Genomic DNA, 26,368 nt, shown 5'->3' on the forward strand with positions numbered 1-26,368 from the left:
GGCAATAAATAACAATTCCTGGATATTATGCTCTAGATTGTACTTCAGTCAGATAATTGAAATCAGTGACTAAGTAATGTGATCCTTTCTCCTCATATTTCAGGGTAACAGCTCTGGACGGAACTACAAGGTACAGGCACTAGTACCAAGTCATGTAGAATCTCATTACGTTTAAAACACACACACACACACACACACACACACACACACACACACACGTACACACACACACGTGACGAGGTAAGGAAAGTATGTAAGCGTAGCAGAGATGAGTAGGGAACCATTTATCGCCGATACGGGAAATCAACTGACGTAAGAGACTCTGACGAATGGCTGATTCTTCTGCACCTAGGCTTGGAAACGAATATCTCGAAAACAGTGGAGATAATCGTCTGTTGACTCGTTATTGTCGTGGGCATCTTTGGAAACATCTTTAAGAACGGTGAAACCACCAGTAGCCCAGAGAGTATCATACACGTCACTGAACGTGGAGATCGGAGATTTTCTCGCTCAGTAAAACTGGATATTCGGTAATATATTAAGTACCGTACATTTTACATCAGCGCAAGGATTTCAAATGCATGTATGCAGTGTACAACGGTGCGTTTAAATTTGGTGAAAGGAAGTGAGAGTCTTGTAAGTAATCGTTCATAATGTTCTCTCACTCATACACCACTATTATTTATACTGATTTATTGCTGTTACGCAGGGAAGTTGCAGTCTCGTTAATGGCAGTTGGTTATTTAGTACAAATTGTAATCGCGACAGTCTTCCGGAGCATGGAGGCAGATAGAACGATCCATTAATAAATTGTGTGATCGAAAGTATCCGGATACCTAGCTGAAAATGACTTTCAAGTTCGTGGCGATCTCTATCGGTAATGCCAGAATTCAGTATGGTGTTGGCGCACCCTTAGATTTGATGACAGCTTCCACTCTCGCAGGCATACGTTCAATAAGGTTCAGGAATGTTTCTTGGGGAATGGTAGCCTATTCTTCACGAAGTGCTCCACTGAGAGGAGATATCGACGTCGCTCGGTGGGGACTGACACGAAGTCGGCGTTTCAGAACATCGCAGAGGTGTTCTGTAGGATACAGGTCAGGACTCTGTGCAGGACAGTCCATTACAGGGATGTTATTGTTGTGTAACCATTCCGCCACAGGCCATGCATTATGAAGAGGTACTTGATCGTGTTGAAAGATGAAATCACCATCCCCGAATTGCTCTTTATCAGTGGGAAGCAAGAAGGTGCTTAAAGCATCAATGTAGACCTGTGCTTTGATAGTGCCACGCAAAACAACAAGGGGTGCAAGCCCCCTCCATGAAAAACTCCACCATACCATAACACCGCTGCCTCTGAATTTTACTGTTGGCACTACACACGCTGGCAGATATTCATCGGGCATACGCCATACCGACACCATGCTATCGGATCGCCACATTGTATACCGTGATTCGTCACTCCACAAAATGTTTTTCTAGTGCTCAATCGTCCAATGTTTACGCTTCTTACACCAAGCCGTCATCTTTTTTGCATTTACCGGCTTGTTGTGTGACTTATGAGCAGCCGCTCGACCATGAAATCTGTTTCCTCACCTCCCGCCTAAGTGTTATAGTACTTGCAGTGGATCCTCATGCAGTTTGGAAATCCTGTGTGATGGTCTGGATAGATGCCTGCCTATTACACATTACGACCATCTTCAACTGTCGGCGGTCTTTGTCAGTCAACAGACGAGGTCGGCCTGTACGCTTTTGTACTGCACATGTCCCTTCACGTTTCCACTTTACCATCGCATCGGAAACAGTGGATCCAGGGATGTTTTGGAGTGTGGAAATCTCGCGTACAGACGTATGACACAAGTGAAATCCAGTCACCTGACGTGAATTCCGCGGAGCACCACATTCTGCTCTCTCATGATATCTAATGACTACTGAGGACGCTGATACGGAGTACCTGGCAATAGGTGGCAGCACATTGCACCCACTACGAAAAACGTATGTTTTTGGGGGTGTCTGGATACTTTTGATCACATGGTTTTAAATCATTACACAGTGCTGTGTATGTTTTCCGTACCTAAACTCCTATCCTAATGAATCACAACAAATGCTTTTAAAAGTGAATATGAAGTATGTGTTTTGCAACTTTGAGTGAATGCACCCTTTTACATAGTATCAATCGAGCTACGTGCTACTGAACTATGTAGTCCGGGAAAATGGTTAAGGTTTGTGAGAATGAATGTGCGTGAGGTACAGGGTAGTATGAGAACGAGAGTAACGAAATCTGATACAGCAGATATATAACATGGTGTAATACCAGGAGATTCGCTGGCTGTCCCCTTTCTAATGTTGCCTTGGAAAATATCCTGAGGGTTGCAAATCTGCTGAACAGAGGAACAGTCTTGTGTACAAGAGTGGGTATCCAACCTTATGCTGATAACACAGGTATAGTCACAAGAACTAGGAAGGCAGTCGAGGGATCATTCATCGCCCCTCAGCAAGCTAGTAATATAAAGGGAATGAGTATCAACCTACAGGAAGCAAAATATATTATTGCTGGGAAAGCGTGCAAGGAGAACTTGCCTCTCTCAATAACATTAGGTGGGTTATAGTTGCGAGAGAGATGAGAAGTTTAAATGTCTGGAACCTACAGCTAGTCACTCACACGGCATGTCTTATGAAATTAAATTTACGTTAGTAACAGCCAAAAGAGATGCACCAAAAGAGATGCATTAAAAGAAAATACTTTCCTCAAGGCTTGTAACGCGTACTGCCAAATTAACGACTTCTAAAACATTCATAAGACCAGTGCTTGCAAGTGCCTCGGGAAATTGGTCACTAACATCATAAGACACTGGAATGTTTGATGCCTTTGAAAGAAAGATACAATGAAAAATCGTTGGGCCAACCTGTATAAGAAGAAGGTGGAGGAGGAGGTACAATCCTTAGCCGTGCACTCTGTATAAAGGTCCGCCTATTACAGGAATAGTGAAATCAACCAGACTAACACTGGCGTGATACGTGTCACAGATGGGTGATACGAAACTGACTAAAAGGATAATAAATAGAAATCCAGCGTGTCAAAGAGGACGGTATCCAACGGGAACCAGATCGAGGACCGGCAGACTATGAGCTTCAGGGATGGAGTGCTCGAGTGTGAGACTGTCATGATTGGTGGATAATGACTGATAAGCCCAAAGCTCTCACTTAATTTTAGAGCCACAGAAGAAAAGGAGGGTGAGACGACCGTTGTGTCACCGGGAAAGCTTCCCTGGTATCACGTTGGTGGCCCACACACCGTAAAAGTGACTGTCTGCCAGCGTCCAACAGTAAATTCTCACCGGATACATCAGAAAATATTTTTCCTCGAATGTCCCCGGGAGGACAAAGCTCTGGACTGCCTACACCGCTTCTTAAAAGACCAACAAACTTCCTTCCTCTTCTGTGAGTACCTATTTTATCTGTGCTCTTTTGTAAATTATTGTACTGTGACATCGTAGGAAAGGCTACATCTTGATCACATTACAGCTCTTACTCAAACTTCATCATTTCCAGTGGCTGTGAAAACTCGCCCATCAGTCAATAATTAATTGCTTGGATTTCCAATAGCTTTGCTTTCTTATTGGAAACTTCTTATATTCTGATACTCTTCGAAGTAATGCTCTACAGAATATAGTAATCCTCAGAGTATCAACACGTGACGGTTCCCCTGTGGCGCACGCAATATTAATTCTCGTGTACATCATGAAGGTACTAGAATTTACAAAAAAAAAAAAAAAAAAAAAAAAAAATATTGCTGAGCGTCCAAGCGAAACTACATCTGGAGGAAATGTTATTTGCTAATATCTGGGATAATGTATTGGAGAAGTTAGTTACTGTAACGACGCCAGGCAGTATCCGGAGGCGCTAGGGAAGGTGAAATCAAATGGTAGTCGGTTGCGTGAACAACGGCACTAGGGTGAAATACACATCCAAAGAACTTCGGGAAGCCACTGCTGTAGAAAATGAAATTAATGTTGCCCATGTGTTCTTAATACGATTGACGTAATATGCACTACCTAAAAAAAAACTAAACAGCCTCAAGGACAAGGTCATTTTATTGGCAAATGAGGTGGCGGGTTCTTCAGCATTTAAGGAGTACTGTAACGTTCTTTATAAAAGTGTAACTTTCTTTAATAATTTATGTGTTTATTTGCCAATGAATATGAAAGGCGTAATATTTATGTTATGCAAATTTACTATGTGATGTTTTGTTGAGCAAATGGTATGCTTAATCAGCTTTACTGTAATCCAATAAAATTAAACAACTTAATCTGGAAAACCAGTACGGTATACCCTTAATGATATCAATCCCTCTGAAATGTACCCAGTCTCGTGAGCATCGAGCTCTACACTAAACTAAACTCCGTGCGAACAGGCCTTGGAAGGTGCAACGATATCGACGGGCCGCCTTGTCATCCTCAGTCCACCAGCGTTTCTCGATGCGGATATGGAGGGGCATGTGGTCAGCACACAGCTCTCCCGGCCATAAGTCGGTTTACGAGACCGGAGCCGCTACTTCTCAATCAAGTAGCCCCTCAGTTTGCCTCACAAGGGCTGAGTGCATCCCGTTCTATGACCCTGTAAAATAAAGTGACTAAATTCCCTGTGAAAATTAACAATGAAATAAATTTTCCTTAGCTCTAGAGTCGCATCGGATGTAATCTTGATATTCTGTTCTGTCCACAGTAGGCATAGAAAATATTCAATCTCGGCGCTTCAAAGAGCAATACCGGCCGTAAAATACTTTCATCCTTCATACAAATAATGGCAGTAGATTGGCTGATAAATGAATAACCTTGCAGATGCTCAGTGAAAATACTAGATGTTTTCTCAGCGCTGCCCGAATTGGAACTTTTACAAACACTAATATTTTCCTGATTCTGACTGAAAAATGATTTCCTGTAGAAAAATATTCATTCGATTTAAATAAACACGGCATGGAAGAGGATGATGTACTGATAAGAGGATATGGTAAGACCGAATGCTTCAGTTTGAAAATTGTATTCAAAATAAAGTTCCATTCCTACTAAATCTGATATGAAACATTTTACATTAACTTCAAAAATCAGTTAACTTCTCGAATGTTCTTCAATTTTCACTTATTGTCATAATTAAAAACACTTGGATTCTTATGTGAGAAAAAGTCTGACATCATTTGACAAAAGAGATTCCAAAATTTAACTTCGCTGTAACAGAATTACAAAACTTCCAAATATTACAAATCGTATATACTTAATCAACCTATACTTTAAATGTGATGGAGAATACATGGTGCCTACATTCAAAAGCGAGTATTGTAAAATCCAGCGAAATCCACATATCGCATTGCTGCATATTTAAAACTAAATATACAAAATTTCATTATCTTACAAATTTGTTCCAGTTGCTTTCCCTTTGAGTTACAGTAAAAATCTATTACCCTTCTATAATTGCCGTGGACAATAGTCTATATTTGTTAACGATCAGTATCACTTCAGTTCTTCATAGTGTTACAACCTCACAAATTGATTCACACACATTACACTTTTCTATAAATGATTACGACTTAACATTTCCTGGATCTGTGTGAGCATAAACAGTCTCCGTCATTTTATAAACACTGTATTATGCTGCGTACATAGACCAACAACTAAGTTCTCACAGCTAGCCACCTACCTATAACAGAGTGCGACGGCAACTGTCGTTGCGCTCCACGCTCTCCTACTTACAATCGATTGTGCCACTCATCTTTGGTCCATTGGTGTCAAAGATACAATCTCTCTAGATATGACACCCATTTCCGGTTGTTTTTCATGAAATATATTACAAAATCGGGATCCACCTAAAAGCGGACTCCTCACAGTATTCAACAGCAACTGAAAAACGCACGTCACAGTAAAGGGCGCCGCAAACATTCGCATCAATACACAGTGCACCAACCTCTCACGGCAAAGTTGTTACATATTCTCCCATACAAATGACCACAAAGGCGCCGAATGGCATCCTGCGACAGCTTGTTCCAAGCATGTTGCAACTTTTGTTGCAGTTCGGCAACGCTTCTTGCAGGCCCTGGAGAATACATAAGTTCCGGTTCATCATGTCCCGTAATCGCATAAGTTTCATCATGTCCCATAAGCGTTCAGCTGGCGAGAGGGATTGATGATCTTGCTGTCCAGGGCAGTCGTCGTACACTGTGAAACAACCGTATATGGATGTGCATTATCCTGCTGAAAAACCATATCATTTTTCTGTAGATGAAATGGCCATAGAATGGGAGAACAGTCGAGCAAATGTAGCAGACACTACTTACTTTTCCTGCAGATACACCAAATGCGACAGTGAGGGGTAAGTGGTGGGCCTCAGCACCACGGAGCCTAAGATGCAACAAGTTATTGTGTCCTAATACACTCTCGAATAGGCAGCTCACCAACTCTACAACATACACGTGTGAGTTCACCTCTCGCAAAGGCAGACTGAACGTACTCTTATCAGTGAAGACAACACAGCGTCATTCCACTCTTAAGGAATCAACTCGTTCGCGACACCAGACTAGCCACTCTTGGGCTCATAGGGGTTACGACATGTGCCTGGATTTCATCATTGAATGATCTTCAGCCGACCACCGTTATTCGGACAATGCGTCGATCTTGTCGTGCATCTGTACTTACGCGGACGTCTAGAACCTGGGCTATAGGTTTGGGAATTTTGCTCAGACCACTGTTGAGCGCAGCGATACACCATCGAAACAGTGTGACCAACATGCGAAGCACTCTGTCGTTACGTCGATCCAGCTTCCCGCATGCCCACAATGTGACCTCGTTCATATGTCTGAAACTGTGCAGCAGGCGTATGTACTCGTCGGTGTGGCAGGATTGTACTCTATGACGAACGTTGCAATCACTTTTCACCTCTAAACTCAGCGCACTTACTGCAGAGACACAATGTAGGGTGCATAATCAGGCCTCCTGAGGGCGAACTGATCGTCCATGACCTTGACTAACCAATCACTAACACTAGAACCACTCCGTATGTACATATCGTACCCTGCTGCCACTGAAAATAGTCCCTGATAGTGTAGCATTTTTTCTGGCGGTGTAGCATTTTGCTCGAGACCGGTTTTGAATCACTGAACTGAATCTCAACTAGAATTAAAATATAAATATTAGTGAGGTAATATAGCACATTACGTGTATCTTGTGTTTTTCAGAATAAATTTTTACGGTGTTTACAGTATTTATACACTTTTATAGCATATATACCCTTGCGTGTAAGTGAAGTAATAATATTTTGCAGTAATTATTCAGAGAAGTTTCGTACTGAAGAGTTTCATTTAAATCAATGTGAAGAAATAATTACCGATAGTGCCTAATGATTATTGTTTGGAACTGACAGAATTTCATGTGAAAGTGGGAGCTTTTACACTACTGGCCATTAAAATTGTTACACCGCGAAGATGACGTGCTACAGACGTTAAATTTAACCGACAGGAAGAAGATGCTGTGATATGCAAATGATTAGCTCTTCAGGGCATTCACACAAGGTTGGCGCCGGTGGCGACACCTACAACGTGCTGACATGAGGAACGTTTCCAACCGATTTCTCATACAAAAACAGCAGTTGACCGACGTTGCCTGGTGAAACGTTGTCGTGATGCCTCGCGTAAGGAGGAAAAATATGTACCATCACGTTTCCGACTTTGATAAAGGTCGGATTGTGGCCTATCGTGATTGCAGGTTATCGTAACGCGACATTGCTGCTCGTGTTGGTCGAGATCCAATGACTGTTAGCAGAATATGGAATCGGTGGGTTCAGGAGGGTAATACGGAACGCCGTGCTGGATTCCAACGGCCTCGTATCACTAGCAGTCGAGTTGACAGGCATCTTATCTGCATGGCTGTAACGGATCGTGCAGCCACGTCTCGATCCCTGAGACAACAGATGGGGACGTTTCCAAGACAACTATCCGCACGAGCAGTTCGATGACGTTTGCAGCAGCGTGGACTATCAGCTCGGAGACCAAAGCTGCGGTTACCCTTGACGCTGTGTCACAGATAGGAGCGCCTGCGATGGTGTACTCAACGACGAACATGGGTGCACGAATGGCCTAACGTCATTTTTTCGTATGAATGCAGGTTCTATTTACAGCATCATGATGGTCGCATCCGTGTATGGCGACATCGCCATACTGGCGTATCACACGGCGTGATGGTATGGGGTGCTACTGGTTACTCGTCTCGGTCACCTCTTGTTCGTATTGACGGCACTTTGAACAGTGGATGTTACATTTCAGATGAGTTACGACCCGTGGCTCTACCCTTCATTCGATCCCTGCAAAACCTTACATTTCAGCAGGATAATGCACGACCGCATGTTGCAGGTCCTGTACGGACCTTTCTGGATACAGAAAATGCCCTGGCAAGCACATTCTCCAGATCTCTCACAAATGGGAAACGTTTGGTCAGTGGTGGCCGAGCAACTGGCTTGTCACAATACGCCAGGCACTACTCTTGATGAACTGTGGTATCGTGTTGAAGGTGCATGGGTAGCTGTACCTGTACACGCCATCCAAACTCTGTTTGACACAATGCCCAGGCGTATCAAGGCCGTTATTACGGCCAGAGGTGGTTTTTCTGGGTACTGATTTCTCAGGATCTATGCACCCAAATTGCGTGAAAATGTAATCACATGTCAGTTCTAGTACAATAAATTTGTCCAATGAATCCCCGTTTCTTCTTGGTGTAGCAATTTTAATGGCGAACTTTAGTTTACAGCAGTCAGATACACGATATGTTAGTCAGGGCCACGATTTTGAATAACCATTGCGAATTCACAGGGGATTTATTTTCGGCCTCTATCGCGGATGATCTCACCTGGACCGAACGTAATATCCTTCGCGGGTCGAGGAGAGTGAGAAGACAAGATAATGTAAGAACATTCAGTATACGCCTTTCACTAGGAATGCTGCCACAAGAAGCTTCGAGGATACACAGGGTCAGATCCAGCGCCAGTCTAAATTAACTGTATGAAATCTGGTTTCACAGGATAGATCAGATCTAGTTATGGTTGTGGAATTGGCCGAAATCAGTTAATGTGAGTTGCACCAAACAAACTTTTATTTTCCTAACAACCACTTAATTACAAAAAAAATGGCTCTGACCACTATGGGGCTTAACATCTGAGGCTGAAGGCCTGACCACAAGTTATAAAAATTACTTTAAAGAATACACGCAGCTGAAGGCCCCACTTAAAAGAATATTTCGCGTAAATACACTGCTGAAGGCCACACACAAGACATTGAACAACTCAGAGCTTAGGTCCTGGATAACAAGAATTTCGGATAGAGCAATTTTTTTTTATACAAGAAGGGACTTTAAGCAAATCGATTTTCAGAATTTTAATTTCAGATGGTTGAAGGCCTTATTTTAAAATTGAAACATACTACATTAATAGACGGCTGAAGGATTTGCACAGTACATCAGACTAAAATGAAAATCACAATATAAAACCAACAGAACAGTGGTGCTCAGAAGTGTTCCAGGGGTCGGCTTCAGAAGGTAGCTCTAAAGTAAGGTGAGGTGAGACAGGTAGCCCAGAGTAAGGTTAAATAATCGGATGGCAACCCGACCGGGAGGTGGCTGAAGGACCGACCAACAACCTAATCAATTCCCTTCCACCTGACCAACAGTTGTTGTTGGTGTTGTCTTCAGTCCTGAGACTGGTTTGATGCAGCTCTCCATGCTACTCTATCCTGTGCAAGCTTCTTCATCTCCCAGTACTTACTGCAACCTACATCCTTTCGAATCTGCTTAGTGTACTCATCTCTTGGTCTCCCTCTACGATTTTTACCCTCCACGCTGCCCTCCAATGCTAAATTTGTGATCCCTTGATGCCTCAGAACATGTCCTACCAATTGGTCCCTTCTTCTCGTCAAGTTGTGCCACAAACTCCTCTTCTCCCCAATTCTATTCAATACCTCCTCATTAGTTATGTGATCTACCCATCTAACCTTCAGCATTCTTCTGTAGCACCACATTTCGAAAGCTTCCATTCTCTTCTTGTCTAAACTATTTATCGTCCATGTTTCACTTCCATACATGGCTACACTCCATACAAATACTTTCAGAAACTACTTCCTGACAAATCTATACTCGATGTTAACAAATTTCTCCTCTTCAGAAACGCTTTCCTTGCCATTGCCAGTCTAAATTTTATATCTTCTCTACTTCGACCATCATCAGTTATTTTTCTCCCCAAATAGCAAATCTCCGTTACTACTTTAAGTGTCTCATTTCCTAATCTAGTTCCCTCAGCATCACCCGACTTAATTCGACTACATTCCATTATCCTCGTTTTGCTTTTGTTGATGTTCATCTTATATCCCCCTTTCAAGACAATGTCCATTCCCTTCAACTGCTCCTCCAAGTCCTTTGCTGTCTCTGACAGAATTACAATGTCATCGGTGAACCTCAAAGTTTTTATTTCTTCTCCATGGACTTTAACACCCACTCCGAATTTTTCTTTTGTTTCCTGTACTGCTTGCTCAATATACAGATTGAACAACATCGGGGACAGGCTACAACCCTGTCTCACTCCCTTCCCAACCGCTGCTCCCCTTTCATACCCCTCGACTCTTATAACTGCCGTCTGGTTTCTGTACAAATTGCAAATAATCTTTCGCTCCCTGTATTTTACTCCTGCCACCTTTAGAATTTGAAAGAGAGTATTCCAGTCAACATTGTCAAAAGCTTCCTCTAAGTCTACAAATGCTAGAAATGTAGGTTTGCCTTTCCCTAACCTATATTCTAAGGTAAGTCGTAGGGTCAGTATTGCCTCACGTGTTCCAACATTTCTGCGGAATTCAAACTGATCTTCGCCGAGGTCGGCTTCTACCATTTTTTCCATTCGTCTGTAAAGAATTCGCGTTAATATTTTGCAGCTGTGACTTATTAAACTTATAGTTCGGTAATTTTCACATCTGTCAACACCTGCTTTCTTTGGGATTGGAATTACTATATTCTTCTTGAAGTCTGATGGTATTTCGCCTGTCTCATACATCTTGCTCACCAGATGGTAGAGTTTTGTCAGGACTGGCTCTCCCAAGGCCGTCAGTAGTTCCAATGGAATGTTGTCTACTCCCGGGGCCTTGTTTCAACTCAGGTCTTTTAGTGCTCTGTCAAACTCTACACGCAGTATCGTATCTCCCTTTTCATCTTCATCTACATCCTCTCCCATTTCCATAATATTGTCCTCAAGTACATCGCCCTTGTATAGATCCCATAAATACTCCTTCCACCTTTCTGCCTTCCCTTCTTTGCGTTGAACTGAGTTTCCATCTGAGCTCTTGATATTCATACAAGTGGCTCTCTTTTCTCCAAAGATCTCTTTAATTTTCCTGTAGGCAGTATCTATCTTACCCCAGCGAGATAAGCCTCTACATCCTTACATTTGTCCTCTAGCCATCCCTGCTTAGCCATTTTGCCCTTCCTGTCGATCTCATTTTTGAGACGTTTGTATTCCTTTTTGCCTGCTTCATTTACATCGTTTTTATATTTTCTCCTTTCATCAATTAAATTCAATATTTATTCTGTTACCCACGGATTTCTACTATCCCCCGACTTTTTGCCTACTTGATCCTCTGCTGCCTTCACTACTTCATCCCTCAAAGCTATACCCATTCTTCTTCTACTGTATTTCTTTCCCCCATTCTTGCCAATTGTTCCCTTATGCTCTCCCTGAAACTCTGTACAAACTCTGGTTTAGTCAGTTTATCCCATCTCATTAATTCCCACCTTTTTGCAGTTTCTTCAGTTTTAATCTACAGTTCATAACCAATAGATTTTGGTTAGTGTCCACATCTGCTCCTGGAAATGTCTTACAATTTAAAACCTGGTTCCTAAATCTCTGTCTTATCATCATGTAATCTATCTTATACCTTCTAGTATCTCCAGGATTCTTCCATGTATACAACCTTCTTTCATGATTCTTGAACCAAGTGTTACCTAAGGTTAAGTTATGCTCTGTGCAAAATTCTCCCAGACGGCTTCCTCTTTCATTTCTCTCCCCCAATCCATATTCACCTACTACGTTTCCTTCTCTCCCTTTTCCTACTCTCGAGTTCCATTCACCCTTGACTATTAAATTTTCGTCTCCCTTCACTACCTGAATAATTTATTTTATCTCATCATACATTTCATCAATTTCTTCATCATCTGCAGAGCTAGTTGGCATATAAACTTGTACTACTGTAGCAGGCATGTTCTTGGTGTCTATCTTGGCCACAATAATTTGTTCACTATGCTGTTTGTAGTAGCTTACCCGCACTCCTATTTTTTTTATTCATTATTAAACCTACTCCTGCATTACCCCTATTTGATTTTGTGTTTATAACCCTGTATTCACCTGTCCAAAAGTCTTGTTCCTCCTGCCATCGAACTTCACTAATTCCCAATACATCTAACTTCAACCTATCCATTTCCCTTTTTAAATTTTGTAACCTACCTGCCCCGTTAAGGGATCTGACATTCCACGCTCCGATCCGGTACAAAGACAGAAAATGTTAGTCGAGGACGAAGATACCACCCGAACTACATCTTCAAAACTGGCATCTAAAAAAAGCCAAGGTCCATTAACCACTCTTAAGAGAAAAATATGAACAAACATCTAAAAGGCTGTCAAACTACACGCCGTGCCAGACAGAATCAACACGGCGAGGAAAACTCACTGCCAAGAAACTACGCTAACGACCAGGGCAGGTAATTGTGGCGTTAACGGCCACAAGGCATAAAATACCACTTGTGCACTTCACTGATAAGTAACAACCAATTTAATAGTTAAAGACCGTACAGGAAGATGACTGCAAAATTTCGCCGACTCCAACACACCATACGTTGCGGCTAGCCAGAACGGCCCAGGAAGCAACAACCGGCAATGAATGAAGAGATGTCACAACAGTTGAGGTTTCATGACAGGTTAACTCATCACTCAACTTCAGTGTCCAGGTTCGGTGGGCAACGAACTTTGTATCTCTCGCATCTAGCGCCTCACAATCCGACTCCGCATGCCCGCCACCAGTGGTCCCAGTCTGACCTCTCGCTGTGGAGACTTCCTCGCTGCTCTGTCCAAACCGACCGATCGCCACACACGCCACCACAGGTAAATATATCGGTTACACCAAAGATTGTACAGCAGTACTAGTATAGGGAAGCGCTGCTGCTGCCACTGATGGATGCCAGTAGGCAACTCGTTATGGTAGTAACTCATGGAGAAATAAGGCGCCACTCGATTGTGAAAAAATGCCAAAGAACAAGTGGCATGAACGCAGGCTGGGAACAGCTGACTCTGTTTATCAGATTAAAATAAAAATAACTTCACCTGTGGCTACTAACCCACAGTTACACGTGTGGGCCCTTTACATTTACATCTGACATAATATGGGAGATCTGTAGCTTATCCAGTCATGGTATCGTCCCTTTGTAAATGATTATATGTTTTAATTGGAGTATTTCTCAGATGTCTGAGAAAAACCCACGCAGTTGCCATGTCGTACTTCCTTTGTCCAAGTCACGCTGACATTCAGTCTTTCATCCATCCAGTCTTTCAGTTATTTCCTGTTTGTTGTGTTTTGAGCTGCAAAATTTTTGCCAATCTGTTTCTGCGCATTCTGAGACAAGTCTACAGATACCGTACTTTCACGTCTATGTGGACTGTGACGTAGGTATAGCATCTTTGATCGCTAATCAAAACACTTTGGTCCAATGTATGTTTTCAACAAATGTTTAGATTTTGATTAAACGATCAAAGACATCTAATAAAAGAGCCACCGACATTCTGTCAACGTTCATGTCAAGGAGGGCGGAGGAGCCCATAGATTTTCACTAAACCTCTTGCCAATATGGTTTCGAATTAGTCCGTGAAGACGACAGAATTAGCATTGATCAACAACACAAGAATTTTGAAGAAATATTTCAGTAAAAGAAAGGGACACAGCACGAGGACGCTTAGGAATAAAATCAGTTTAAAGTGGATGGAAGGTAAAACTAAACAACTGTAGGAAAATGCGAAGAGGTCGAGAAAGAAATGATCGGAATTACACATTCGGTATGTGGAAGCGTCAAAACAACTTATCAGCGTAGTTTAAACCAAGGATAAAACAAAAACAAAAGAAATCAATTTTCAAACACAGAGGGTAGTGAAAATATATTGAAATATTTCATTAGCCGCCTCTTCCAGGAGAGGAATTGACCACTGAGATGACAGAAGAGAGATAAATTACTTAAGCTGGAGCCTATAGCGGGTCTACGTTCTCACTTATTACGAAGGTGCGACATTGGGTTCACATCGCAAGTCTGGACAGTCCAGTCCATTTAAGGAATGTTATTTACCACAAAGGATTCCCTCATAGACGCTGCTTTATGACATAGTGCATTGTTATGCTGATACAAGCAGCAATTACAAACTGTTCCTGTAGATTACGCAGTACACAGAGCTATAAACCGTGTTCATACTGTAAGTAGGCTGTTTATGTTTTCTTATTGGCAACGTTACGTAGCGCTCTGTATGAAAATCACTGGCTGTGCTGTGTGCAGTCTGTGGCTAGTTAGCATTGTTGTCTGCCATTGTAGTGTTGGGCAGCTGGATGTGAACAGCGCGTAGCGTTGCGTGGTTGGAGGTGAGCCGCCAGCAGTGGTGGATGTGGGGAAAGAAATGGCGGAGTTTTGAAATTTGTAAGACTGGATGTCATGAACAGCTATATATATTATGACTTTTGATGATATTAAGGTAAATACATTGTTTGTTCTCTATTAAAATCTTTCATTTGCTAACTATCCCTATCAGTAGTTAGTGCCTTCCGTAGTTTGAATCTTTTATTTAGTTGGCAGTAGTGGCGCTCGCTGTATTGCAGTAGTTCGAGTAACCAAGATTTTTGTGAGGTAAGCGATTTGTGAAACGTATAGGTTAATGTTAGTCAGGGCCATTTTTTGTAGGGATTTTTGAAAGTCGGATTGCGTTGCGCTAAAAATATTGTGTGTCAGTTTAAGCACAGTCTTCTATAATTTTTCTAAGGGGACGTTTCAATACTCTTCCGCACCTGGCATTTTCTTCAGCGCAATAAGAGGACCACACCCCTAACGATGAAAAAACATCTGTCGTATCCTGACATAGGTGGGAGAGGGGAAAAGGGGTTACAGATCAGTCTGTGCTCCCGATCGGTACAGAGCAGAAGGCAGAAGGACAATCCACAGCGAAGGCATTTGATCGTTTTCTTCTATCTGAGCCAACACTGGTACAGGCAAGTGGTGAGACTTGGTAGGGAACTCGTTGTGGAGACTCTTGGACAAACAGGGTTTTGAAATAGTTGTTTATTCCAGACAGGACTAACTAATACACTGGAGGCTAGTTCTAGGGTTAGAAAAAGCATGAACAACACTTTTACAACAGAAACCAGTGCAGAAGTCCCAGGAGTGGATGCTAACCACAGTAGCAAACACTAGCAGCGTCTTAGGGCAACCACTTAGTTGCAAAACAAAACATACTGAATGTGACACTGTTCACTGAGGCACTCCAAGTGAGAAAGCAGACTTACGCGGAGCTGGACCGAGGCTGGAGTCGACGGACGCGGATTCGGCGCCCAGATCGTCTGACTGAGAACTCCGACAAAATGCGGAATCTAGGGATTTTAAAGAGTCGCATGGGGGCACTGTTTTTCCCACTTAAAGTCACCCAGCCAATCCCGCAGGTCTCTTGCAGGTGCCTGCCAATCACGGTTTAGTTAAGTCCGCTCTACTGCTCCTAAGGCGGGAATGTTAATGCAGTTGCACTAACTAAGTCCGTATTTGGTATCAACATTGTTCAGCTGAAAGCTAAACGTAACTGCTCTACCAAATAAGGCTTGCAACATTATTTTTATACGTCATTTAGCCCCGTCCCTCGGGCTCCCCTGTGTAGGGACTGCTAGGTCAACAGTTTGTTGGTGTTTTCACTCTCTTTCTAACCATTGTGAGTCTACTGACTGAGCCGAGGTTATGTCCCGATCTTCGAAAAGCGCGCCAGGCGGAGTACTTTCGCTTCGCGTCTAGTGTCTGCGGTGGCGCTTTCGGTTTGGCGCACTGTTTGGATCGCTACCGCCCTCTGGCGGAAGGTGGAGCAAGTGTACGGTCACGTGACAATCGGGGAGTGCGTACTGGGCGGTGACCGAGAGAGGTGGTGGCGCGAGCGGGGCCCTGTTGTTGGGGGTCGTCAACTGCTCGCCACGTGCTTTGGCCGACCTCTTGGCTGTCAGGGGCTAAGTGTGCCTTACCCACATGTACGTGGCTTATGAAGCTTAGAAGCCGTAGTGCACGAGATCAGCGCGTGGGACCGTATGTGTTCTTATCGTCCTTAGAAACCACTAGAACCTCTCGGCCACCCAGGACGGTTTTCTCTTCTTCCTGAAGGTCCTTCTTCCTCGTCTTACTCATCTTGACAACGCGTCTAATCTGCGTTTTGGTGTAGCCATTCTTCTGGAAGGTTTTGTTCAGGTGCTGAATCTTAGTAGATAAAATGTCCTTGTCGCATATCTCATGAGCTCTGCGGATAAGGATAGGGAGCACGGATTTCCTTTGTGCTGGTTGATGGCAGCCATTCGTGTTGAGGTACACGTCTGTGTGGGTTTTCTTCCGGTAGACCGAGTGTCCCAGTGTGCCGTCCGTTTTCTTATTTTGTTAGGATATCGAGGAAGCGTAGGCATCCATTTTCTTGAAATTCCGTTGTGAACTCGGTGTTCTCGTGTATACCGTCCAGATGCTTGAGAAATTCAGTTAGAGTGTCCTCGCCATGCGGCCAGACAGCGAAAGTGTCGTCCACGTACCAATAAAAGACCTTGGGTTTAAGGCGTGCTGTTTCCAAGGCGATATCCTCGAAGTATTGCATGTACAGATTGGCGATACATGGTGCCAGTGGGGATCCCATAACGATGGTATCCACCTGTTGGTAAAAGTTGCCCCCACACTGAAAATGCATGGTCGTGAGTGCATGGCGGAATAATTCCTGTGTCTTCGTCGAAGTGATTCCCCAGTAGTTTCAAGGAGTCCTAGAGGACTAGAGGAGGCTCAGTACTGTCGTGAAGAGGGATGTAACGTCAAAGCTTACCATAATATCATTTTTGTCAAGACGCCACTCCTTGAGTGTCTCACAAACTACTTACAATTCTTGCTGAGGTGGGGACTTTTATCCACAAGAGGCTTGAGTAGTTGTCCCTGGTGCTTTGCTATATCATACGTAGGAGAATTGATCGTGTCTACTATCGAGCATAGTGGTACCTCACTCTTGTGTATCATGTGCAGGCTGTATAACCGTGGTGGAACCAAAGCTCTAGGGTCAAAGCCTTTTTATCAGGTCCTGGACCACAGAACTGAGTTGTTGAGATATCAGATGGTCTTTCTAGGAGCAGCTGTTGTAAGGTCCTTCTCAACTTGTTTGTAGGCCTGGTCCTTCAGCAGCGAAAAAACAGGCCGCACTGAGACGAGACGCCAGGACCCGGTGGCCGCCCCCCCCCCCCCCCCTCGCGGCTGCTGCTATTATCTCTTACTTTCCCCTCTTTGGGGAAGTGTGAGGGGGAGGTTGTAGCCTTTCGGCTTTTACTCCCCTGTGTACGTATGTGTATGATTATTTCTGTAGTTTTTTGGTGTCAGTGAAATGTGATGATTGTTCTGTTTGTGTCTGGTACTTGCCTGAGGTTGGCGAGATGATTGGTGTTATATAGGAAGGAACAGGATTAAGCGATTGGGTATTGGGATTTTATCTTCGACTTAATCGTCGAAGATCGTCATGGGGCGCTTGTGCTTGTCGCGAGACGTGTCATACCGACCTAGGGAGTGGATGAGGGCGTTTCCTGATCTGGAAGAACCTTCATAGAAGACCCTTGCCAGATCTTGGAAACGCTCTCTCAGGAGTGGTATTTCAGCTGCGGCGTACAGATCATCTATGGGGAATCCAAGAGGTAAATGCAATTCCCTCCTGAGAGCGAGGTTCTGCAGCCTCTGGAGTTTGTCTAGGTGCTGCTTCGCCGCGTATCCCCAGACAGGGCACGCATATTCCATGACTGGCCAGATCAGGGCCTGGTACACATTTACTGCTACTGGACAGAGAAGGGAGCTGGTTGAGTTCAGGATTGGGTATAGGATGGACATTCTGGCGCAGACCTTCCTGTAGACCTCGTCTATGTGGGGTTTCCACGTAAGACGGTAGTTCAAGATTACGCCAAGGTACTTGGCGGTTCTGCGCCAAGGGAGTTGGGTTCCATTTAGGTTAAGAGAAGGGGGGGAGGGGGACGTTGAGGAGGTTCGCGCCTTCCGATCCTGCGGGTAATCAGCATAGCCTGTGTCTTTTCAGAGTTGATGGTGATATGCCACCGACGGGCCCAAGTTTCTGTGTCATCTAAAACCCTTTGTAGCCTACGGATGACCAGGTCCTTGTTCGCATTTCTCGTGTAGAAGGCTGTATCCTCTGCGTACTGTACAGTGTGCACCAGGGGGGCCGTTAGAGTGTCCGCAGTGTACAGCACGAATACGCCTTTTGGTGGAGGTGGCAGTTTCTACTTTGACGGAGGATGTCCTATTCGTGAGATAGCTTTTGATCAGCTTAACTATGCTCCTGGGGAACCCTTGCGTGTACAATTTGTGGAGTAGCCCTCTATGCCACACTGAGTCAAAGGCTTTGGCTACATCTAGTAGCACTATCCCACAGTAGCCTCTGTGGTTGAAGCCCACTGTGGCTGCTTCAACCACTCTCGTGACATGTTGTGGGGCAGAGTGGTTCTGCCGGAACCCAAATTGGAAATGCGGCAGAAGTTGTTCTCTGGTAATGTGTTCCTGTATGGGTCTTAGCAGGAGCCGCTCATGGAACTTTCTGACAGTTGGCAAGAGGCTAATCGGCCTGTAGTGCTGCGGGAATAGGTCTTTCCCTGGTTTGTGTATCGCGACCACTTCCACGTGTTTCCAGCATGCTGGGAACTCGCGGGATCGAGTAATCTCGTTAAGGACGTTCGCGAGGTGTGTGATCGCTCTTGATTAGTGACACTGTCGTGCCCTGGCGCATTTTTTGTAGGGAGGGACCTAATTACTCTTGCCACGCCCTCGGGGGCAAAAAGTATGGGTTCGTCCTCTGGGTCCTCCTCAGCATTGAGGAAGACAGCCAGTCGACGACTGACAACCTCTTCATGCTCTTCATCCTGGGGTTCTGCCCCCCCCCCCCCCCCTCCAACATGCGCCACCACGCCACTGCGCCGATTCCGCTCACGCCTGATTGGCCCGACCAGCGCCGAAGATGCAGAGATGCCCGTGGTCCAGGGCTATAAAGATCCGGACGAGACGTGAACCTGACACTTTGCCTGAAGGTGGCAAGTAAGAAACTTGGTGAAACGTTGCCGGCGAACAACACTTTTACTCGGCTGTCACCCAGAGAAGATTTTATCATCAAGATTCGCCGACAAATACTGCATTCTCGTGTCTGTGAAGCACCTTTACTCTGGTGATTTTGAGTGTCTAGTGCGCGTTGAGTCACTGAGGATTCCTGAGTGACCCATCCTGCAGTTACTGCTTCTTTACTCTCGTCTCCTTTTATACTGGTGTGTCTGTCTCTGGTGAAATCTAGTGTTCAGTTCTGGATTTCATAGAGGTGTCCGGCAACTTTTGATCAGATATTTCACTAATATATCGTAAACTGCAGCCATATGGCAATTAACAGCATCATCTAAGGTCTGACCTTTCCTAAGTGCTTAATCATATGATCTAGACTTCCCTAAATCCTCGTTGATGACGCATCACAGTCATGGTTTTCGATTTACATCACCTCATTTCTGATTACCTTAATGAGTCACGTGACGGAAGGTATGCAAGCAGAAAATTACAGTTTCCTCACACAATGCAACTTTCTTGGTTGCCAATCACGTCTAGAAGCTAGCTCTGCTGTCAATAAAACAACCTGCACTTTCCCATCACTATTTGAGCGCCGGACTGTTTGTTACGGTTTATATCTGCCGTTGCTAAGCCATCTTCTGTTCAAAGAAGTGTTCCAGTTCATGGGTCGGTACGTAGATATTCGGCCCTGCATGATGTGCATCCACAATATCTTCTGTTTCCGTTTCTAGTTATTTATGTACCTCGATGATTTTGGATGGATCTGCCGCAGTTAAGACTCCACTGAAAGTTAAACATACAATGTATACAGTTTTTTAATGGAGATATTATTTGTATGTAAACAATTTTGGTTCAAATGGCTCTGAGCACTATGGGAGGTCATCAGCCCCTAGAACTGAGAACTACTTAAACGTAACTAACTTAACGACATCACACACATCCATGCCCAAGGCAGGATTCGAATCTGAGACCGAGCGGTGGCGCGGTTCCAGACTGAAGCGCCTAGAACCGCTCAGCCACTTGGGCCGGCTAAACAATTTTCTTGGTATGAGTAAAACTTTATAATACTTCAGACATCGACAGAAGTTTCTGCTGCCTGGTGTCGATTCATATTACTAACACCACAAGTATCATAAGATGTCGTAGCGATAACAAGCGCACCGTCTGTGAAAGTTCGCTTGTCATCATTCGGAAAATATCTAATTATTCGTTACTGCCATTTCTGTGAAACAATTTAGGAACTTGATGCACATCAAGATAACAACGAATATTCCTTATAAATATTTGAATTCATGCCTTCCTTTACCGAAAGTTTCAATTGGATTTTAACTCAGCGCAGAACTTTACAGAGAATTTCATATTGGTGTGGGAGTCGAATGAAAGGGTACGTATTAAGCGAAGTGAATGAAAGTTTTTATCAAAGGAAATTGATTCTACGGAAGTAAATAAACTCCATTGCTAGAAATATGTTTTGTTCAGTGTAATATTTATTCCTCGTTTTGTATGTCCCGTTTAATCTTCGCCGTTTCACATTCATTCCGGGAAACAATTTGAGTGCTCAGAATCGTATTCTAATTTCTTGAATAAACAGTCGTGCCCAATGTATCTACAGCACGTTGGCGAACGTAGCACCATCTCGCGTTGTATTAAAGCGAAATTACACCTCAAATTTACGTGATGTTTCTTCTGTACAAAGTCTCATAACAGAAATGGAATGTATGAAAACTCTTTCTAGTTCCTAATTGAATAAGAGGCGTGCAGCAGCAGCGATAAAATTTATTTATTTTTTGTTTTCCGCCGGTAGGTTTTCAGACGTGTATGACACATTCGTGGATTGTTTTCTAATAATGGATGCCAGTGACCTACGAGAGACACATCGAGTTGACGTAAGTTGGTAGTGTTTTCCCACAAATTTAATAAACACTTCAGATACGCATAACATAGATTTCATTCATATTCTCCTGCCCCATTTACAGCAGTGTGCCAACGCTGGGGTAACTTTTCGGTTCTGCGTTGTAGAATTCACGTGGTTTAGAGGCGAAGAATTCGTCGGTCCACGTTCGGAGAGCAGTTCCTTGAAGGTTAGTCGATAGAGAGGGGCCGGCCGGGGTGGCTGAGCGGTTCAAGGCGCTACAATCTGGAACCGCGCGACCGCTACGGTCGCAGGTTCGAATCCTGCCTCGGGCATGGATGTGTGTGATGACCTTAGGTTAGTTAGGTTTAAGTAGTTCTAAATTCTAGGGGACTGATGACCTCAGAAGTTAAGTCCTATAGTGCTCAGAGCCATTTTTTGATATAGAGGGGAAAAGACGAAAACATGAGTGTGTAAGATCCGATGAATGAGGTGGCTGAGGATTAAGTTCCAGCCCAACTCCTGTAGAGGGGTTCCTTATCAGTCATTCAGAAAGTGGGCAGGTGTTACAGTATCATGACCTCACGCAGGCTTCTGGTCATCGTTTTTGGACTGAGTCTATGGCACGTCTCAGTTGTTGACAATAAATTTCAGTAATGATTGTTACACTTCGGGGAAGCAATTCGTAGCACACCACACCGCCACTGTTTCACCAACAGCATCTTTTGTGGATGCGCGCAGGGCCTTTGTACGGAAGTTGCTGCTTTGGCTGGGCTCAATCATTCCTTCATTTTCCTTACGTTAGCATAACGTCACCATTTCTCGTCGCCAGTTGTGATACAAGATAGGAATGGCAGGCGTTGTTCAAGAGCCAACTGATAACGAGCAAGTAGAGATGCATATATGAACACCCGCATATTTTTGTGATTTTGTCTTAGAGCGTGCGGTACTCACAGACCTTTGTACCTTCACCATTGCATTCAAATGTCACATGATTGTAGAATGATCACAGTTAAGTCACGTTTGCCAGTTCTCGGGTACACTGATGTGGATCACTGTGGATGAATTCGTTTAAACGATCTTCATCAAAACTTGAAAGTCTTCCTGCACGTGCAGAATCGCTAACGTCAAAACGATCCTCCTTAAATCGAAACCATTTTTCTCACCGTACCCTGCCTAATGGCTTTATGCTCATGCATGTCCTCCGTTGCTTTCACCCCTCAATTGAAGTCAAACAGAAGAATATGTCGCAAATGTTCCGATTTTTTCACTTGGCACACCATTTTCTAGCTTCCGCAGCTCCACTCACTATCTCAAGTGGTTCAAATGGCTCTAAGCACTCTGTGACTTAACATCTGAGGTCATCAGTCCCCTAGACGTAGAACTACTTAAACCTAAGGACATCACACACATCCATGCACAAGGCAGGATTCGAACCTCCGACCGTATCAGCCGCGTGGTTCCGGACAGAAGCGCCTAGAACCGCTCGACCACAGCGGCCGCCTCACTCACTATCTCCAAATGATAAAATGACAATGGCAAATAGCAACAGGAAACTATAAATAAAAAATGACAGTCGCCAAATAAACCGATAGCAAACGGGATACCAGCATGCAAAACAAAAACGCTACGAACTCACGCCGAGGTAATGGAAATCGTAGGCTTCAAATCAAGGCACATTTCTTTTCGGGTTGGAGCGTCTGTCTTTCATGATCAAAGCTGCAAAAGAGAGTTGCAGTGGACGATTCGTCAATATATTACTACGTTAAGCCTTTAGGTCGGCATTTCCACTCTGAATAAAGGGACTGGGAGCGCCAGTCACCAGAAAGTAGTTAGATTCTCGGGGTAGTTACCAGGGTTGTTTTAAACGGTGTTTGCCCATGCTGTACTGCAATGGAGACCATTTACTGGGTCATGGCCGGCTGCTGAATGCATGGCTATATGTTCAGTGCAGTTGGCAGCATCTCCTGGCGACAGCGTAGTGGAGACGGCCGGAGTGTATGTCTTTGGCAGCGGACGGAATGGAATGTCTGGCGTTAGCGTCAGTGATGCTCGGAAGCCAAGTCTCGTTAAGGCCGTTATCGATGTTCCTGGTTCGTCGACTCCAGTTGAGGTCGCTGCTGCCGTCTCACCAACCTCCGCAGCCTACAAGTCTCTTCCTCAGAACGACCTTTCTCTTCGTGTTCTGCAGCGTTCTTTCCCTGGGGATAGCCATGTATTCAATTGGCCAGCTCTTACTTTTCTAATCAATTAAATTATTTTACAATATGCTTGTCATCTGTTTTGTGCTACTTAACGACTTTCACTGCTGGAAGACCACACACAACAGCCTAGAACGATGATTCCTAGAAGGCATTACATTTGTCCGTTAAGTGTTGACGTCCCATGCAGCCCATGCACTACAGACGTGACTGTTTGTCATTTCTGTTTTTGTATTTGGAAACGTCGGCTTTTGGTCCACCTTGAAGTGTTTGGATCCACGACTGCTCCAATATCTATTGAGTCGTCGGTAGGATCTGTGTGGGAGCGTCCTATGGCTTCCCTCGTCGTGCGACTCCAACCTGCCCTGGTGTTGCCATATTGTGCTTGGGATGCAAGCTGAGTGTGTAATTTGGCCGATACGAAAATGAAATGGCTCCAAGCACTACAGGGCTTAACATCTGAGGTCATTAGTCCACTAGACTTAGAACTACTTAAACCTAACTAACCTAAGGACACCCATGCCCAGGGCAGGATTGGAACCTGCGACCGTAGCAGGGGCGCGGTTCCGGAATGAAGGGCCGATACATATCTGAATATTACATATATATGTACTTCCGGCATAAGAAGTCAGCCTCATTCTCCCAACGGCCTTGTGAATGAGAGTGGAGGAGCGGATAGAGGTTCAGGGCACTCTCTTGTCCTAGGGGTGGGAAATTGCCCCTAAAGGCGGAAGAATCAGCAATGATCAACGACATGAGGATGCAGAAGGCAATGGAAACCACTGCATTAAAGACACGTAACGTGTATCCACAGGACATGTGGCCTGTAATTGAAGAAGTGTCATGATGATCTCTCCATTGGCAAAAGATTCCGGAATAGTCCCCCATTCGCATCTCCGGGAGGGGACTGCCAAGGGGGAGGTTACCACGAGAAAAAGATTGAATAATCAACGAAAGGATAACGTCCTTCGAGTCGGGGCGTGTCAGAAGCTTGAACGTGGTAGGGAAACTAGAAGATCTGAAAAAGGGAATTGCAAAGGCTCAATCTAGATATAGTAGGGGTCAGTGAAGTGAAGTGGAAGGAAGACAAGGATTTCTGGTCAGATGAGTATCGGGTAATATCAACAGCAGCAGAAAATGGTATAACAGGTGTAGGATTCGTTATGAATAGGAAGGTAGGGCAGAGGGTGTGTTACTGTGAACAGTTCAGTGACCGGGTTGTTCTAATCAGAATCGACAGCAGACCAACACCGACAACGATAGTTCAGGTGTACATGCCGACGTCGCAAGCTAAAGATGAACAGATAGAGAAAGTGTATGAGGATATTGAAAGGGTAATGCAGTATGTAAAGGGGGACGAAAATCTAATAGTCATGGGCGACTGGAATGCAGTTGTAGGGGAAGGAGTAGAAGAAAAGGTTACTGGAGAATATGGGCTTGGGACGAGGAATGAAAGAGGAGAAGGACTAATTGAGTTCTGTAACAAGTTTCAGCTGATAATAGCGAATACCCTGTTCAAGAATCACAAGAGGAGGAGGTATACTTGGAAAAGGCCGGGAGATACGGGAAGATTTCAATTAGATTACATCATGGTCAGACAGAGATTCCGAAATCAGATACTGGATTGTAAGGCGTACCCAGGAGCAGATATAGACTCAGATCACAATATAGTAGTGATGAAGAGTAGGCTGAAGTTGAAGACATTAGTCAGGAAGAATCAATACGCAAAGAAGTGGGATACGGAAGTACTAAGGAATGACGAGATACGTTTGAAGTTCTCTAACGCTATAGATACAGCAATAAGGAATAACGCAGTAGGCAATACAGTTGAAGAGAAATGGACATCTCTAAAAAGGGCCATCACAGAAGTTGGGAAGGAAAACATAGGTACAAAGAAGGTAGCTGCGAAGAAACCATGGGTAACGGAAGAAATACTTCAGTTGATTGATGAGAGGAGGAAGTACAAACATGTTCCGGGAAAATCAGGAATACAGACATACAAGTCGCTGAGGAATGAAATAAATAGGAAGTGCAGGGAAGCTAAGAAGAAATGGCTGCAGGAAAGATGTGAAGACATCGAAAAAGATATGATTGTCGGAAGGACAGGCTCATCATACAGGAAAGTCAAAACAACCTTTGGTGACGTTAAAAGCTACGGTGGTAGCATTAAGAGTGCAACGGGAATTCCACTGTTAAATGCAGAGGAGAGAGCAGACAGGTGGAAAGAATACACTGAAAGCCTCTATGAGGGTGAAGATTTGTCTGATGTGATAGAAGAAGAAACATGAGACGATTTAGAAGAGATAGGGGATCTAGTATGAGAATCAGAATTTAAAAGAGCTTTGGAGGACTTACGGTCAAATAAGGTAGAAGGGATAGATAACATTCCATCAGAATTTCTAAAATCGTTGTGGGAAGTGGCAACAAAACGACTATTCACGTTGGTGTGTAGAATATATGAGTCTGGCGACTTACCATCAGACTTTCGGAAAAGCATCATCCACACAATTCCGAAGACAGCAAAAGCTGACAAGTGCGAGAATTATCGCACAATCAGCTTAACAGCTCATGCATCGAAGCTGCTTACAAGAATAATATACAGAAGAATGGAAAAGAAAATTGAGAATGCGCTAGGTGACGATCAGTTTGGCTTTAGGAAAAGTAAAGGGACGAGAGAGGCAATTCTGACGTCACGGCTAATAATGGAAGCAAGGCTAAAGAAAAATCAAGACACTTTCATAGGATTTGTCGACCCGGAAAAAGCGTTCGACAATATAAAATGGTGCAAGCTGTTCGAGATTCTGAAAAAAGTAGGGGTAAGCTATAGAGAGAGACGGGTCATATACAATATGTACAACAACCAAGAGGGAATAGTAAGAGTGGACGATCAAGAACGTAGTGCT

Source organism: Schistocerca serialis, chromosome 8 (assembly GCF_023864345.2).
Source record: "Schistocerca serialis cubense isolate TAMUIC-IGC-003099 chromosome 8, iqSchSeri2.2, whole genome shotgun sequence".
Taxonomy (NCBI): Eukaryota; Metazoa; Arthropoda; class Insecta; order Orthoptera; family Acrididae; genus Schistocerca; species Schistocerca serialis.